We start from the raw sequence: 14,203 nt of genomic DNA on the forward strand, positions 1-14,203 counted from the left end.
GGAGGAGGAAATGGCCTAGCCTTTGCATCTATGCCTGCAATCTCACTTTGGATTGCGGAGTCTGGTCTGTACTTTATTCATCTCATGCAGGATTCCTAACCTTTCTGACCAGAGCAGACCTCCTTCCATCTCACAGGAAGAGAGATTTGAGCTCTTTTTCCTTCTTCCCACACCCTGACTTGACATCCCCTGAGGCAGGTATAATTATTTAGTATAAAATTTCTATGTGGCAAAGGCATTCCCCCCCCCCCAATTTGGTGACAATGCGGTAAACCTATTTTCCATAATTCCAACAGTATTCCTAATTTAAGCCATCTAGAGTAGCATTCTTAAGATAATCAATAGTGACCTTTCCAATTTACAAGCTACAGAACTATGCCAAAGTAATTAACTTTCTAATTTTTAGCAACTTTATATTCTTAAACATAATGACATCAACTTTAAATGTTCCATTTAAAATGCATGTCCTATCACTAGGAAGCAAAAAGGATAGGAAGGTCACAATGTACCTAAGAAAAGGAAACTTCCATTCCAAAGGCAACTAATCAACACCTAATCTCTTTTTAAAAATGGCATTGGGGATTGAACCCAGGGATGATCCACCTCTGATCTTTATCCCCATCCTTATCTTAAGTAAATCTATCAAAATGTAAATGAATTTCATTGTATTAAGACAACCTAGTGAAGGGTACCTAAGTAGTGAAGGATTGCAATATGAGAAATGAATGGGAAGACAAAGGCAAACCTGACCACCAGAACCACAGGCTACCAGGTCAGACATGTCACCTGTACAGCACACAGGAGCAACTACAGGTAAAGCAAGCACCATGTGCCGCCAGCATTAACAAGCAGAAGCTCTGCCTTGCCAGTGGTCCCTCTGCTTCTGTTTTCTTGGGATTTCCATTTTGAATTACCCAATCTTTCTGGGGATGTAGTTCAGAGGTGGAGCACCTGTCTAACATATGCAAAGCCCTAGGTTTGATACTTCGAAATGCAAAAGAAAAATCTGTCTACTGTATCATAAATACATCTGCACTGTAGAAAATTGGAGGAAAAAATAAAAACAGCCCATAATCCCACTGCTCAAAGATATAATCAGATGCTAAAAAAATTTTATTACATATGGTACCTTATAGCACTCATAAAATGCTCATTAAATATAGTATTATGGAAATACAAAGATTTACCTAAACAATACTAAATCATCCATAATAGCACATAAGAAGATATTAAACAATAGCATACCCAGGACAGACTACTAATCTATGAATCACTTTTTAGTTTCTTAACTAAATCCTTAGAAGCACATTAGCTATTTCAAGGTACACACATATTTTTATGCAAGTTGTTCTTGCATATTTTGCTCCTGAAAAATCCTATTCGATTACTCTTTCTAGCAATGACTGCATTCATTTCTGCATATTCTCAACAGATATGGCTTATTTTATTAATCTTTGCTCCCCTTTCCCTCCAAAGAACCCCAGTATCTCACAGATCTGCATCTTGGGGAATACTACTGGTAAAACTGAAGACTTTTTTCATGTTTCCTGCTCCTTGTATAAATTACCAGTCCCCCCCCCCCCTTTTTTTCCAGGAGGCAGGGGACTATTTTATTGGTTTATAAGTCATCCTTTCATAGCTTGGAAAGTAAATTTGCTTGTAAGTGACTATTTTTTCTCAGTTTGCTATTTGCCTTGTAATTCTTATAGGATTTTAACTTATGGAAGTTTTATTACTCTAAAGTAGCCAAATGAATCTTCTCCTTTACCGTCTCTACTTTTGATGTTACAGTTATGTTATCTTCACCCTATTATCTTTTATAAGTATTTTAAATATTTTAAAAAATCATTTTAGGGCTGGGGTTGTGGCTCAGCGGCAGAGCGCTTGCCTAGCACGTGCAAGGCCCTGGGTTCGACCCTCAGCACCACATAAAAATAAATAAATAAAATAAAGGTATTGTGTCCAAATACAACTAAAAAATAAATATTTTTTAAAAATTATTTTAAATCACACAAGTTCACCTTCCTGAAATCATAACTGTTTTTCTGTCTTAAATACTTTCACCAAAGCAGACACATTTTATCCGTGTTTAAATGGCTGCACCCATTTCATGTTTCCTAAACTATTATGATATAGTCTGCTCCACATGATAAATTCCATAGTGATGATCAGATATCAATCCTTCAAATATTTTCATTTTAAAGGTAAATCATCGTTAATATTTTAGTTCATTATCTAACAAAACAACTTCCACCTTATAAATCAATCAGATGGAGCCCTTGTTAAAGGTCAAGCCCTGGGATACTATTTCATTCTAACTGGGGATTCACCACCTTTCCAGCCCTGGCCTCCACCACAGAAGTCTCTGCTCCTACATTCTAAACAAAGGGTTAAGCCATAGTACCTGAACTTCATGGAGCTTTGTAAAGATTTCAAGTGAGGGATGTACAAAAATGTTGACATTAGTAGCACGCTAGGCACAGGGGCCAGACACGTGGCACACCATCCCTGTCCTACAGGGCAGTCTAGAGGGAGAAATCACCGAGTACTATCAGAGGTGTGAATGCTGAGACAGTAAAACAGGCAGGACCCCAGGAACCTGGGAAGGCTCCTAATGGGCAAGCTTCCAAGAGATGGCAACCTTGAACTGTCAGCTATAGGATGGAAAAGAGACACAAAGCTCAGGGAAGGGAACCGCAATCACGCAGAAGCATGGCCTGGAAGCCAGGGAGAGCAAAACCATGCTACCTGGTTCGAGCTTCCCAAGGGAACAATCAAAACGACTATCAAACCTAGGGGTCACAACTCTGCTTGTCAACTGTATATATGATACATTACCTTCTATGAGGTAGTTTTTCCAGTGTTGCTGTTCCTGTTAAAAAGTTGTGACATTCCCATGGGATCCATATACTCTGAGGGCCTAAAGAAACCTTAAAAAGTATCAATTAAAAGCTATTTCATTTTACAAATGAGGAAATACAGGCCCAGAAAAGTTAGGCTCAAACTAGACTCCATGTCTTTTCACCCAAACAAAAATAAAGAAATAAGTACCCTCCCCATGCAGGTTTTTTTAGACACTAGAAAATCTGTGTGAATAAAAAATTGAAGTCATAAGTGTTGCAATAATAAGTATGTAGTGTACATTAGTAAATGTACCTATTACTAGCTTAAAGTCCTTGATAATAAACTTAAAGGTTTTATCCAAACTCACTTAATTCTTCATTTAATGCTCATTTCTTGGCTTTTTTTTTTTTTTGGATACCAGGGATTGAACTCAGGGGCACTTGACCATGAGCCACACCCCCAGCCCTATTTTGTATTTTATTTTGAGAAAGGGTCTCACTGAGTTGCTTAGTGCCTCGCTTTTGCTGAGGCTGACTTTGAACTCACAATCTCCTGCCTCAGCCTCCAGAGCCTTTGGGATTACAGGCCTGCACCACTATACAGGCTCATTTCTTGGTTTTGAAACAAACAAAAAACCACCTTACTGATAATCCACCAATAATTTTTAAAAGGCAAGGTAAATTTAGTATTGGTCTTTAAAATAAATGGCCACCACCCTTTTCTCCAGGCATAGCTAAAAGATCAGTTCAAAAAGAAGCCACTAGACTCCAAAAGACATCTTTTCCCAGAGTGACAATAGCAAAGGGCAGAAAGGCCATGCTTTGGAAGCTAGAGGGTTGAAACTTTAAGAAATACAAACACAGTCAAAAGATGTAGGGCCCTAATTATTAAAATTTGAAGAATGAAAAACAACTCCTCAATTTAAAGTACATTAACCTAAATTTTCCATGCTGAAGAGAAGGCACACCATTTCTGCCCCTGGGTATAATGGGAATGAAAAGGTCCTCAGGACCCAGTGGGACTTCATGCAGACTAGTCACACCCCTGGGCTGGCCTCCTTCCCAACAAGGAAGAACCTCAACTACCAAACTGCTTTGCTCCAAAGGCAAGGCAAGGCTTTGGGGTGAAGTGGGGGTGTTTTGTTTAAAAACACACACACACGTAAAAATCTATACCTTAAAACAAGTTTGTGAAAGTTTTACAAGTTGTTTTTTTCTCACTTCCCTGGATTTCCACAGTTAAAGAAAACCTGAACATTATTCTCTTAGGGCACTCAACTAGATACTAGGGAGAGGGAGTGTGGAAAATGAGAAAGGTGACAAATGCTTCTCTCTTAAGCAGCATATAATAGAGGCTGGGGCTGTAGCTCAATGGCAGAGTGCTTCCTGTGAGGCACTGGGTTTGATCTTTAGCACCAAATAAAAATAAATAAAATAAAGGTATTCTATCCATCTACAACGAAAAAAAATTTAAAGCATATAAATAATAGTTTGCACTTTAAACTATCTTAAATACAGCAATTATGTTTTCTGCAGCAAAATCAGAGCAAAAGGCCAAACATTGGGATTAAATTAGAAGTATTCCAGAAAGTTCCTTCATTCAAAAAAACAAAACAAAACAATACTGAGGTATATTACTCTGGGAGTGCAAAAATAAGTAAAGAATATCCCCTATTTTCTCAATGAATTCACAGCCTGGATTGTGTATGGGAAATAAGTCTTCCTTAACAATCAAGACTAAGTTAATTATAGCTGGAAGGTAGTACTTAGTAGGGGCAGAGGAGTTCAAGTAATACGTATGGAGGTGGGGCAAAATAGGCTCTTGGCATTTGTCTTGGCCTATGAGGACATGAGCAAGGTGCTCTCAAAGAGGGAGGGTGGATCATCTAAACTGGTGGAAAAACCATAGTGTATCTAAAACTGGTTGCAAAATAGTTTTTAAAAGATGATGCCAATAAGAAAAAAAAATTTTAACATTTTTAGAAAGCAACTCAGCCATCCCTCTCAAACTAAATGTGCACTCTCCTGAAACCTCCAAAAATGGGCATAATAAGAGTTAAAGCAAGCCAGTCTTGTGTTTGCAGGCTTGGGAATTTGAAATTCAATGCCATTATCTCCACTTGCCCTGGAAAGCAACAAATGGAATGGTCAAGGAAGAGTTTTCTAATATCCCTAAACCTTAAAAAAAAAAAAAAAAAAAAAAATCCTACTTTAGTAGTGGGTTTTACTTTTTAAATATCAAGTAGGACTGTGCTACATAAAATACATAAAACCCTGGGACATCAGAAAATCCGTTAAATTCTCGCGTACCCCTCAAAACGAAGTGCTAAAGTTAAAACGGTATGCTTAGGTTCATGAGCGAGCAGCTCATGACTTAAAAAGTATAAGCGCTTTCGAAAACTGCCTGACCATTTACTCCCCTCTTAACTATTTTAATGCCACTACAGGAAAGAGCAATTACAGAGCAAATACTTGGGTACGTTGACTGCAATTCAGTACTTGTGCCTTTACCACTAACCCCTACTAGGAACTAAAAGCAACAATAGTGACCCAGAGGGAAAAGCGAATCCTCTTTGGGGCAGAGCTAGTGGGAAACCTCTTAACTTTGGAGGTTAATCTCTGGGGAACGTGTAAAAGCATTCCAATCCGAATTAGGTCTACACTGCACCGCATTACACAGGTGACAGAAAGAGGGGCCTCCCAGGCCTGGGAATGAAGGTGCACGACCCGGGGCCCGGAGACCCCTACTCCCCGCGGCCTGGCCCGGCGCCAGGTTACCTCCGGGGTCAGAGCGCGCGCTCCCGCCGGGACCGGGGGCGCGCCGAGGCCGTGGCGCAGGGCCCGGCCCGACTCACGAGCGCCGGGGGGCTCCGTCCCGTTGGGCCGCCGAACTCGCATCCCTGCGCGCCCGCCGCGGCCCGCTCCCCAGGAGAACGGGGCAAAAGGACGACTATTACCCAATAATAGCGCCGTGCACCGTCGCAACAATGCGAGCGGGGGACCCAGGGGCCGCGGGCAGGGGACCGGAAAGCCGGAGCGCCCGGCGCGGCTCAGCGGCTGCTCCTGCGCGCGAGCCCGGGCTCCTGGAGAGCCTGAGTCCCGCTGCGAGCGTGACCTGCGCGGGCAAGGGGGAAAGGGCGCGCGTCCGGGCGTCCCGCGGGGGTCGCCGCACGAGGCGAGGACGCCGAGCCGCCCGCGGCTGGGAAAGGCCGGAGCCGCCAGGCCGCCGGGCTGGGGCGATGAATCGGGCTTTTTCCCAGTGCGTAGCCGGGCCTGGCGGCCGCGAGCCCGAATCCAGAATCCGAGGCCCCGCCAGGCCCCAGTCGGCCTGCCCGGTGACTCAGGGCCGGGGCCCCCTCGCCGCCCTCCGCCCACGAGTCCCCCGGCCCAGCCGCCATTCCGCCCCGCCGCGGCGCGGGCCTTGCCCGGCGCCTGCGCTCGGCGCCGCGGCCCCAGTCACTGCGACACCGCGGCTCGGGCCGGGCCTGCGCCGCCGCAGCCGCCGCCGCTGGGCCCCGGTGGCCGCCGGCACTCACCCGCGTCTCCCGGGTGCCCCCAAGGCTCCGGCGACGTGTCCGCTCGCTCGCTGGGCCCGGGCCCCGAGAAACCCCGTCCCGCCAAGGTCTGGCTGCGTCCCTCAGCCGCCCGGGCTGCCCCGCCTGGAGCTGCGTGCGACACGGCGCCCGCCTCCGCCTCCTCCCCTGCCCGCCCGCCGGCCCTCCTCCCGCCGCCGCCGCCTGCACCACGCAACCTCCGCCCTCTCGCCTTCCCTGCGCGGCTCCCCGCCCTCCCGGCCTCACCGGCTCCGGCGACCGCGGGAGAAGCCGTGGGGGAGGGCCGGAACGCACCGCCATCGGCGTCCGGGGAGGGGGAGCCGGGAAACCGCCGCCGCCATCGCCCCGCTCGCCCGAGGCGCGGGAGGGGCCCGGAAACCTCCCGCCCGCCCGCGGCGGCCGGCGACCTGGCTGGCCCTCGGCGGCGGCCCCGCTCGCGGGGCGCTATCTACCTGCGAGCCGCGGCCCCTGCCCGGGCGCCCAGCTGTCCCGCGCGGCGCGCCGGATCCGCCGCCGGGTTTTGCAGCCGCCCCCACCGCCGGGCCACCTCCGGAGGCCGGGTTCCCGCCACTTCGGACCTGTCGAGTGGGCTGACCTTGGGCGGGGGGCTCCGGGTCCGGGAGAAACTTCCCGAAGGAGAGGGGCTTCCGCCGCCCTTGCGCGCACACAGCCCGAGCTGGCAAGGGACGCAGCTGCACGCAGCCATGTGCCTCCGCTCCGGGGGACAGACCCCGGCCGAGTGGAGCAACCCCGAGACGCGCAGAAATGGGCCAGGCTCCGAGAGCCGCGCCGGGCCCTGACCCCTGCACCTGCCCGCCGCCGGGCCGCCTGACACCCGGGCTCACCTGCAAGTGTGTGTCCCGCTTTTTCTAACGCTTTCTCCAAAAGGACTGAACCAGTCCTTTAGCCGACTTATTTTTGGCAAGTTTTAACAAAAACTCAGCTTACCCTTAGTCTCCGTCAGAAGAGATGGTGGCTAGACTTGGAGGCTTTGATGACACAAAGGGGTGGCCTGCGCTGTTACTGTGAGAATCGTTTTCACGTGTAGTCGGAAGTAGTTACTATCACTGGTTGGAAATTAAATCATGATTGGGGCTTTGGAATGTTCAAACTAAGTGGGAATTTTGGCAGCACGACTAGCCAGTGGGCTTCCTGTGGTGACGAGCTGGGGAGAGAGTGGACTTAACCCGTACCTAGGTGGAGGCAGGTGTTCCGATGCCCTGGCTCCGCGATTCCATGGACAGGGGCAGGGCAGGAGTTCAGATAGCCCGTCGTCTGGGTCAGACATGTGGCGGATGCGACTTCCTGTTCTCTGCAAACTAGAACACTGCGGAGACCCCCTGCCAGAGCAGGGGGCGGCCCAGGGTCCTCGCTGTGTCCTAAGTAACTTGGGTTTCTTGCAGAAGAAACATCCTACTGGTATGTAGTCCCTTGGGCAGAAATGTGGCTTTTGTCAACTTTTGTTAAGTATCTTTAGAGAGATTTTTTGGTGGGTGGCTGGGAATGTCAATCCCTGGTAGAGTGCTTGCTAGCATGTGTGAGGCCCTGGGTTCAAGCCCCAGTAGCTTCCCCCGCCCCCCCCCACCAAAAAAAAAATTATTGTTGTATTTACCTGTGTCCAAATTATATGATTCTTCAATTAATGCTGGAGTTTAAAAATGGAAGGTTTATCGGATTTATTCCTATGGACAACGCCATCCCATGTGCATATGGCCGTTTTGTTTTGTACTGGGAATTGAGCCAAGGGCACTCTACCACTGAGCTACATTCACAGCCTTTTAAAAAAAAAAAAATTTTTTTTTTTTTAATTGAAGCAGAGTCTCCCTAAATTGCTGAGGCTGCCCTTGAACTTTCAATCCCTCTGCCTCACCCTTCTGAGTCACTGGGATTACAGGAGCATGCCACTGTGCTCAGCAACATATAGGTTTTTAAATATCCCAATCTCTGCCCTTTGCTGGAACCTCTGTGTCCCTCATCTCCATCTTCTCTAAGCCCTCTCCTCCCACCTTACCATACTATGTGATCTTTTCCCTGACTTCCCACAGCTGAATATGGGAGCTGAGTGGATTAACGTTCCCTTACCTTCTGTTTGTCCTTAGTACTTAGCCCACCAGCATACCCTCTCCTCTTCTCACTGCCCTCATCCTGATTCCTAACGCTCTCTCCTTTACTCTCCACCTGTCTGTACTGTTCCTCTTAGCTGCTAGATTTATTTGATCTAGACCACTTCACAACCAGATTGTGTCTACTCTGGGAAGATAAGCTGGCCTCTTACCCATCAGGACAAGACCATCTATTCTCTTTCCACTCAGAACCTCCTTCCCTTGTCTTTCTCCCCTATCTCATAAATCCATGTCTCTCAGATGACCCAAAGTTTGGAAGTATTCTTAATTTTTTAAAAAGTTTTTATTAGTTATTGATAGACCTTTATTTATTTATTTGTTTATATGTGGTGCTAAGAACCGAACCCAGTGCCTCACACATGCTAGGCAAGTACTCTACCAACCCCAGCCCCCGGAAGGATTTTTTTTTAATATTAGTTGTAGATGAACACAGTATCTTTATGTATTTTTTATGCGGTGGTGAGGATTGAACCCAGTGCCTCCTACATGCGAGGCAAGCACTTTACCACTGAGCTACAGCCTCAGCCCCGTGGAAGGATTCTTAATTTAATGTCAGAATCAAAGTTCAAAACAGTCTTAAAAGAATAGAATATTAGACCAAAACCAGTGAAAGAAAATATCACTTTACAAGTCTAAAATATGATGTAGTTGGAAAAAAATCTCAAGTTTTAGATTTAGGTGGACCTTGGTTTCTACCCAGACTCAATAATTTTTTGGTCAAGTTCAGTGAACTGTAAATTGGGGATAAAAAGTATCTACCTCTCAAGTGTGTTATTCCATTATAATCTTGGATCATTCATTGTTAGCTCCCTTCCCTTCCTCATTTTCCACAGAGTGGAGGCCCATGGGCATCTCTGTTGATACTCATAACATTCACATTTTCTAAGTCATACAGGCCTGGAAAGCAACTCAAAATCCTGACCCATTCACCTGGCATCCCAGAACCATTGCCAACCCAGGGAAATCCTTTGTTTATTTTGGCTCAGGCTTCGAGGACATCATCATTATCACACCTGTTTTCCAATGAAAAAACCCAAGGCTCAGAGGTGTTAGGGAATTTGCTCCAAATCACCAAGCTCAGTCCTTGGCATAACCTGACCTGAGTGTGTCCACTATGTTATAAGACACTTTCTTCCACTGGTATCATTGCTTTAATCTTTTAAATGGTTTTCCCAGTTCTGGTATATCCCCTGTCCTTTCCCCTACATAGTAACAACTGTAAATTATTCCTTTAAACTGAAACTTTCATTACTTCGTTGTCCTTTTAAAATTCAGTGGCTCCCCATTGTTGATAGGGTTCAGTCCAAATTCTGGCCCATCACTTAAGGTTTTATATCTTGTCCTAACTTACTTTTCCAATTGTATTAGTTCCCAGATACCTCCTAAAAGGAATTCTCGGCTCCATCCAATCCCATTGGACACACTCATGGCCCATGTGTTCCAGCCTTGAATCACCATTGGTGAATGCTTGCTTCCCTTTGAACCCTTAGTAAATAGATACAGTTCCTGCCTTTTCATTTCTATCTCAAATCATGCTTACTTTACAAGATCCTGCTCCCTTTCCCTCCCAGGAAGCCCATCTGCTTTTTGACCTCAACTCTCACTTGTGCCTCCCCTCCCCCCAAACCCGAACAGTACTGAGGTTTCAAACCAGAGCCTCATGCATGCTAAGTAAGTGCTCTACCACTGAGCTATATTCCTGACTCTTTAAATTTTATTTTGAGACTAAGTGGCTGAGGCTGGCCTCAAACTTGCAATTCCCCTGCCTCAGGCTTCAGGGTGGCTGGGATTTCAGGTGAGTGCCACCAGCAGGTGTGCCCCTGGCCTTCCACGTGCACTTTAAACTAGGAGGTCTGTGCTTGGGGAGAAGGGCTGTTCCCTGAAGTGCCCCAGCCCCTGCAGCATTGTGCCTGGAGACCACTGCAGTTTGTTTACTCCTAAATCAAAGGGCACTGAGTCACTTGCCTGGCTCTAGGAGCCATTATTTTTAAAACCCAGGCAAGGAAATAACCATCCAGTGCAAAGTAAATCAATTTAACAGGATGGTTTCCAACCTGACTTTGCTTCAGGATCCCCTGATTCTGAAAGACAATATTCCAGGGGTCCCATTCCAGACCCAGTAAATCAAAATTGGGTGGGAAAGAGCAGGGAGGGGATTTGAAATTGCCAGAATTCATAGCTTGGCTTCACTACTCATTAACTGGGTAACTTTGAGCAAGTTACATAAATTCTCCATGCCTCAAAAGATGATGGTTGTATTTCAGGCTGGGGACGTAGCTCAGGGGTAGAGCGCTTTGCTTGCCCAGTGTGCATGAGGTACTGGGTTCAAGTCCTAGCACCACAAAAATTTAAAATTTTAAAAATTATTTCATAAAGAGTTTTAAAAAAAATGAAACAATAATATTACTGCTGCTGGTGATGATGATTCTGTGATGACTTAAGGCCAATCTGGTGAACCGAGTTGGCAACCACTGAGTTAAGGAGCCATTCCCACTCCTTCCCCTGCTAGAGTTTAAAGCTTCCAGAATTAAGCATTATGATATATTCCAATAAACTTTGTTTTTGAAATAGTGTAATTAAGAAAGAGGGGCTGGGTTTATAGCTCAGTTGGTAGAGGGTTTGCCTCGCATGTGTGGGTTCCATCCTCAGCAACACATAAAAATGAATAAAATAAAGGTATCTGTCTACAACTAAAAAAATATTTTAAAAAAAGAATGAGGATTTTCTGTATGCACAATTTTATTATAAATCTTAAATATAATATATTAATATAATTATTAATATATAATTAATATAAATATATACATTTATATTAATATGTAAATTGTACAAAATACAACATTCCCCAAAACCCAAAATTTATTATTGGTACTAATTCCTATAGGTTTGCTATGTTACCACAAATCAAGAAACCACTAAATATTTCAAAGCATTTAACATCAAAAGTTTTAAACCCGAACTGTGTGTAGTAATCCCTTAAAAACAAACAAAAAAACTGCAACCTATTTTGTTTTTGTTTTTTGTACCAGGGATTGAACCCAGGGGCACTTAAACACTGAGCCACAACTGCAGCCCTTTTTATTTTTTTATTTTTAGATGGGGTCTCACTAAGTTGCTTAGGATTTCACTAAATACAGCCTGAATTTTTTAAAAAAATATTTTCTCTACAAAGAATCTTATCAGCTATACAAAGATCAGTAGCTTTTACTGATACTTTTGTTTTCTCGGCAGTACTTGGGACTGGACCCATGGCTTTGGGCATGCGAGGCAAGTACTACCTCTGAGCTACATCCCCAGTTCTAAAAATCAGTTTTTATACTGAAGCAAGTATCAGCTGCACTTGAACTTCCCTTCTTCACTGTGGCCTGAGTGCAGACACACGCCATGCCCTCAGTACAGGACAGCCCATGTTCATCTTCAACCTCTTCCTCCTCCTCTGGTGCCTTCTCCTTTGAGCCCATTCCCCTGCCCAGCCCTTTCTTCTTACCTCACTCTCGCCTCTAGCTCAGTATGCAGCAATGTGCTTTAATATTTCCCTTTTAGCTTAGCTCTTTTTGCTTATCTGGATGATTCTCATTGGTGGACTGTTCCAGACACATTTCACCCAATTTTTTTTTTTTTGCAGCATCCACAATGGAGAGGTCTGGGTGTCTCCTCTGATCTTTGGGCAATGTTCAGAGCAAAACAGAAAGAAGGCAGATGGTGGTCTTTTGAGAACATCAGATCTTTTTTATCACCTTTGGGAGGAACATAATTTCTCATCTCCCTGACATAGTACTTTGTCACTTTTCCCCATATCTTTGAACTTTAACTTTTCCTTTACAGACATGAGCTTCCATTTTTCTGAACATTTCTTGGAGAATTCATTGAAATTGAAAAGGAGTCTGGGTATTTCTTCTTTTGGCATATGAAGACATTTTGCCCCTCTCCTCCCCTGTGGTGACAGAATGGTGCCTGGTGTGAGCTTTTCCTCAGAATCCCCCAGAGGGGCCAGATCCAACAGAGGTGTTTCACTTGACAATCCCAGTATGAAACAGTTTCCAGATTTTTTAATTAAATGTTTTATTTTAATCCATATCATGAAATGTACATTATTCACGATTTTTAAAAATCTGGTTCCTCTTAGAAAAATATCTGTACATATGTTGTAACTGTGTAATTCAACCAGGTAAGTGTTCAGAAGAAACAGGAAAAACATGAAGCAGTGTTTTTCTTCCATTTCAAAGAGCCATAAACTGGTTTTGAAGAAGCAAGTGTTTAAATCTTCCATGTTAATTCATTAGAAAAAAAAATCATAGCTCATTTTGGCCCATCAAATGCCAAAGAAACAAGATTTTAATGATATTTAGAGGTAACTAGATGTGAAATATGAAGCAGAAAATTACCAAAGTCAAACATTCCTCATGGGGAACACGAAATTGGTAGACCTCACCTTCCCAACTCTAAGACTTTCTTTCCTTTTTTTTTTTTCTTTTCTTTTTTTTCCTGAGAGACAGGCTCTGGTTACTAGGTCCAGGCTGAACTCCAATGCTCCACTCAAGTGATTCCCCGCTTGAGCCTCCCAACTTGCTGAGACAGCAGGTGCTGCCACCACTCCCAGCTCTCAGTTTCTGACTTCTAAATCACTTATTCAAGCAAATACACAAAGGGCTTGTTTTGATGGCTAGAATACACAATTCCTAATTAGCATTTCTGAAGAACCCAAATTGTTCTGAGAGGGTAAGAGGGCTTGGTGGTCCTTTGTACTTTAGCACCAACAAGTTGAATCATATTGCCTTCTTTTAACATGGATCAGTAAAACCTAAAAATGCAAAAAGTTTGGAGCAAATCAAGTTTTGCAGAAACATTGAGAGCCTCAGGGAAGGTTGAAAACCTCAGATCAGAGGTTCAGGGAAGAGGAGACTTCAGCAAAAGAAGGGAAGACTGGAAAGGCACTGAAAGATTTTAAAATTTAATACCAAATTTCAGATGTCGCATGTTTCTGGTCCTGAGCCTCATGTTTTGGAACCTAGAAAATACTATTGTCAGTCCTGAATTAAGTGGTCTTTGGAGGTCCATCCTGGGGGACCTAAACACCATCTAACATTGGATTAGGTTGGATCACATGAGATTGTAATTCATTTTCAAATGGTTCAACTGTCTCCATGAGAAACCATTCAGAGTTCCAGAAATTGTCCTAAAATCTCTCCTTTAAGGAAGCCCTCTCTGACCCTTCATACCTCAACCACCCATATTGGAACTAGGTGTCTGCTTTGTGATTCTCTTGCATCCTGTGTCTGTTCTCAATGAAGAATTTATCTTCTTGCATTTAATTGTTCCCTTGTCTATCTGCAACTCCCTCATAGATTGTGAGCCCCTTGATTTCAGAGACAGTCTTTTGTTACTACATCCACTGCGTTTAGCATAGCGCCTGGCACATAGTAGAGGAATGATTGGAATCCAATTTATGCATTAGTTGGAATTGCTTGTATTATGAAACACAGTCATTTCACTTTCCTGCTCAAAGGCCTTTAATAATTCCCTGTTCCCTACTGAAAAAACCACAAACTCCTCAATCCTAACCTTGAAACATCATCTAAAATTTGATTCCAATGGATAAATTCTTCCAGATTGTCCCCTTTAATTTCTAATAGATATCACACTAGATCCAAACTGGATCCAAATTGGATCCTGGGAATGCCTG

At 44.5% G+C, this 14,203-nt stretch overlaps 1 protein-coding gene across 1 annotated transcript in view; it reads right to left on the minus strand.

Annotated features, from left to right (window-relative positions):
- Cul1 (cullin 1) overlaps positions 1–6,522 on the minus strand; it is an 81,537-nt gene extending 75,015 nt beyond the window's left edge. Inside the window, exon 1 of the mRNA XM_027943344.2 lies at positions 6,380–6,522. The gene's annotated coding sequence lies outside the window, so the exon portion shown is untranslated. The remainder of the gene's footprint in view (positions 1–6,379) is intronic.
- Positions 6,523–14,203: the final 7,681 nt, after the last annotated feature.

Source organism: Marmota flaviventris, chromosome 1 (assembly GCF_047511675.1).
Source record: "Marmota flaviventris isolate mMarFla1 chromosome 1, mMarFla1.hap1, whole genome shotgun sequence".
Lineage (NCBI taxonomy): Eukaryota > Metazoa > Chordata > Mammalia > Rodentia > Sciuridae > Marmota > Marmota flaviventris.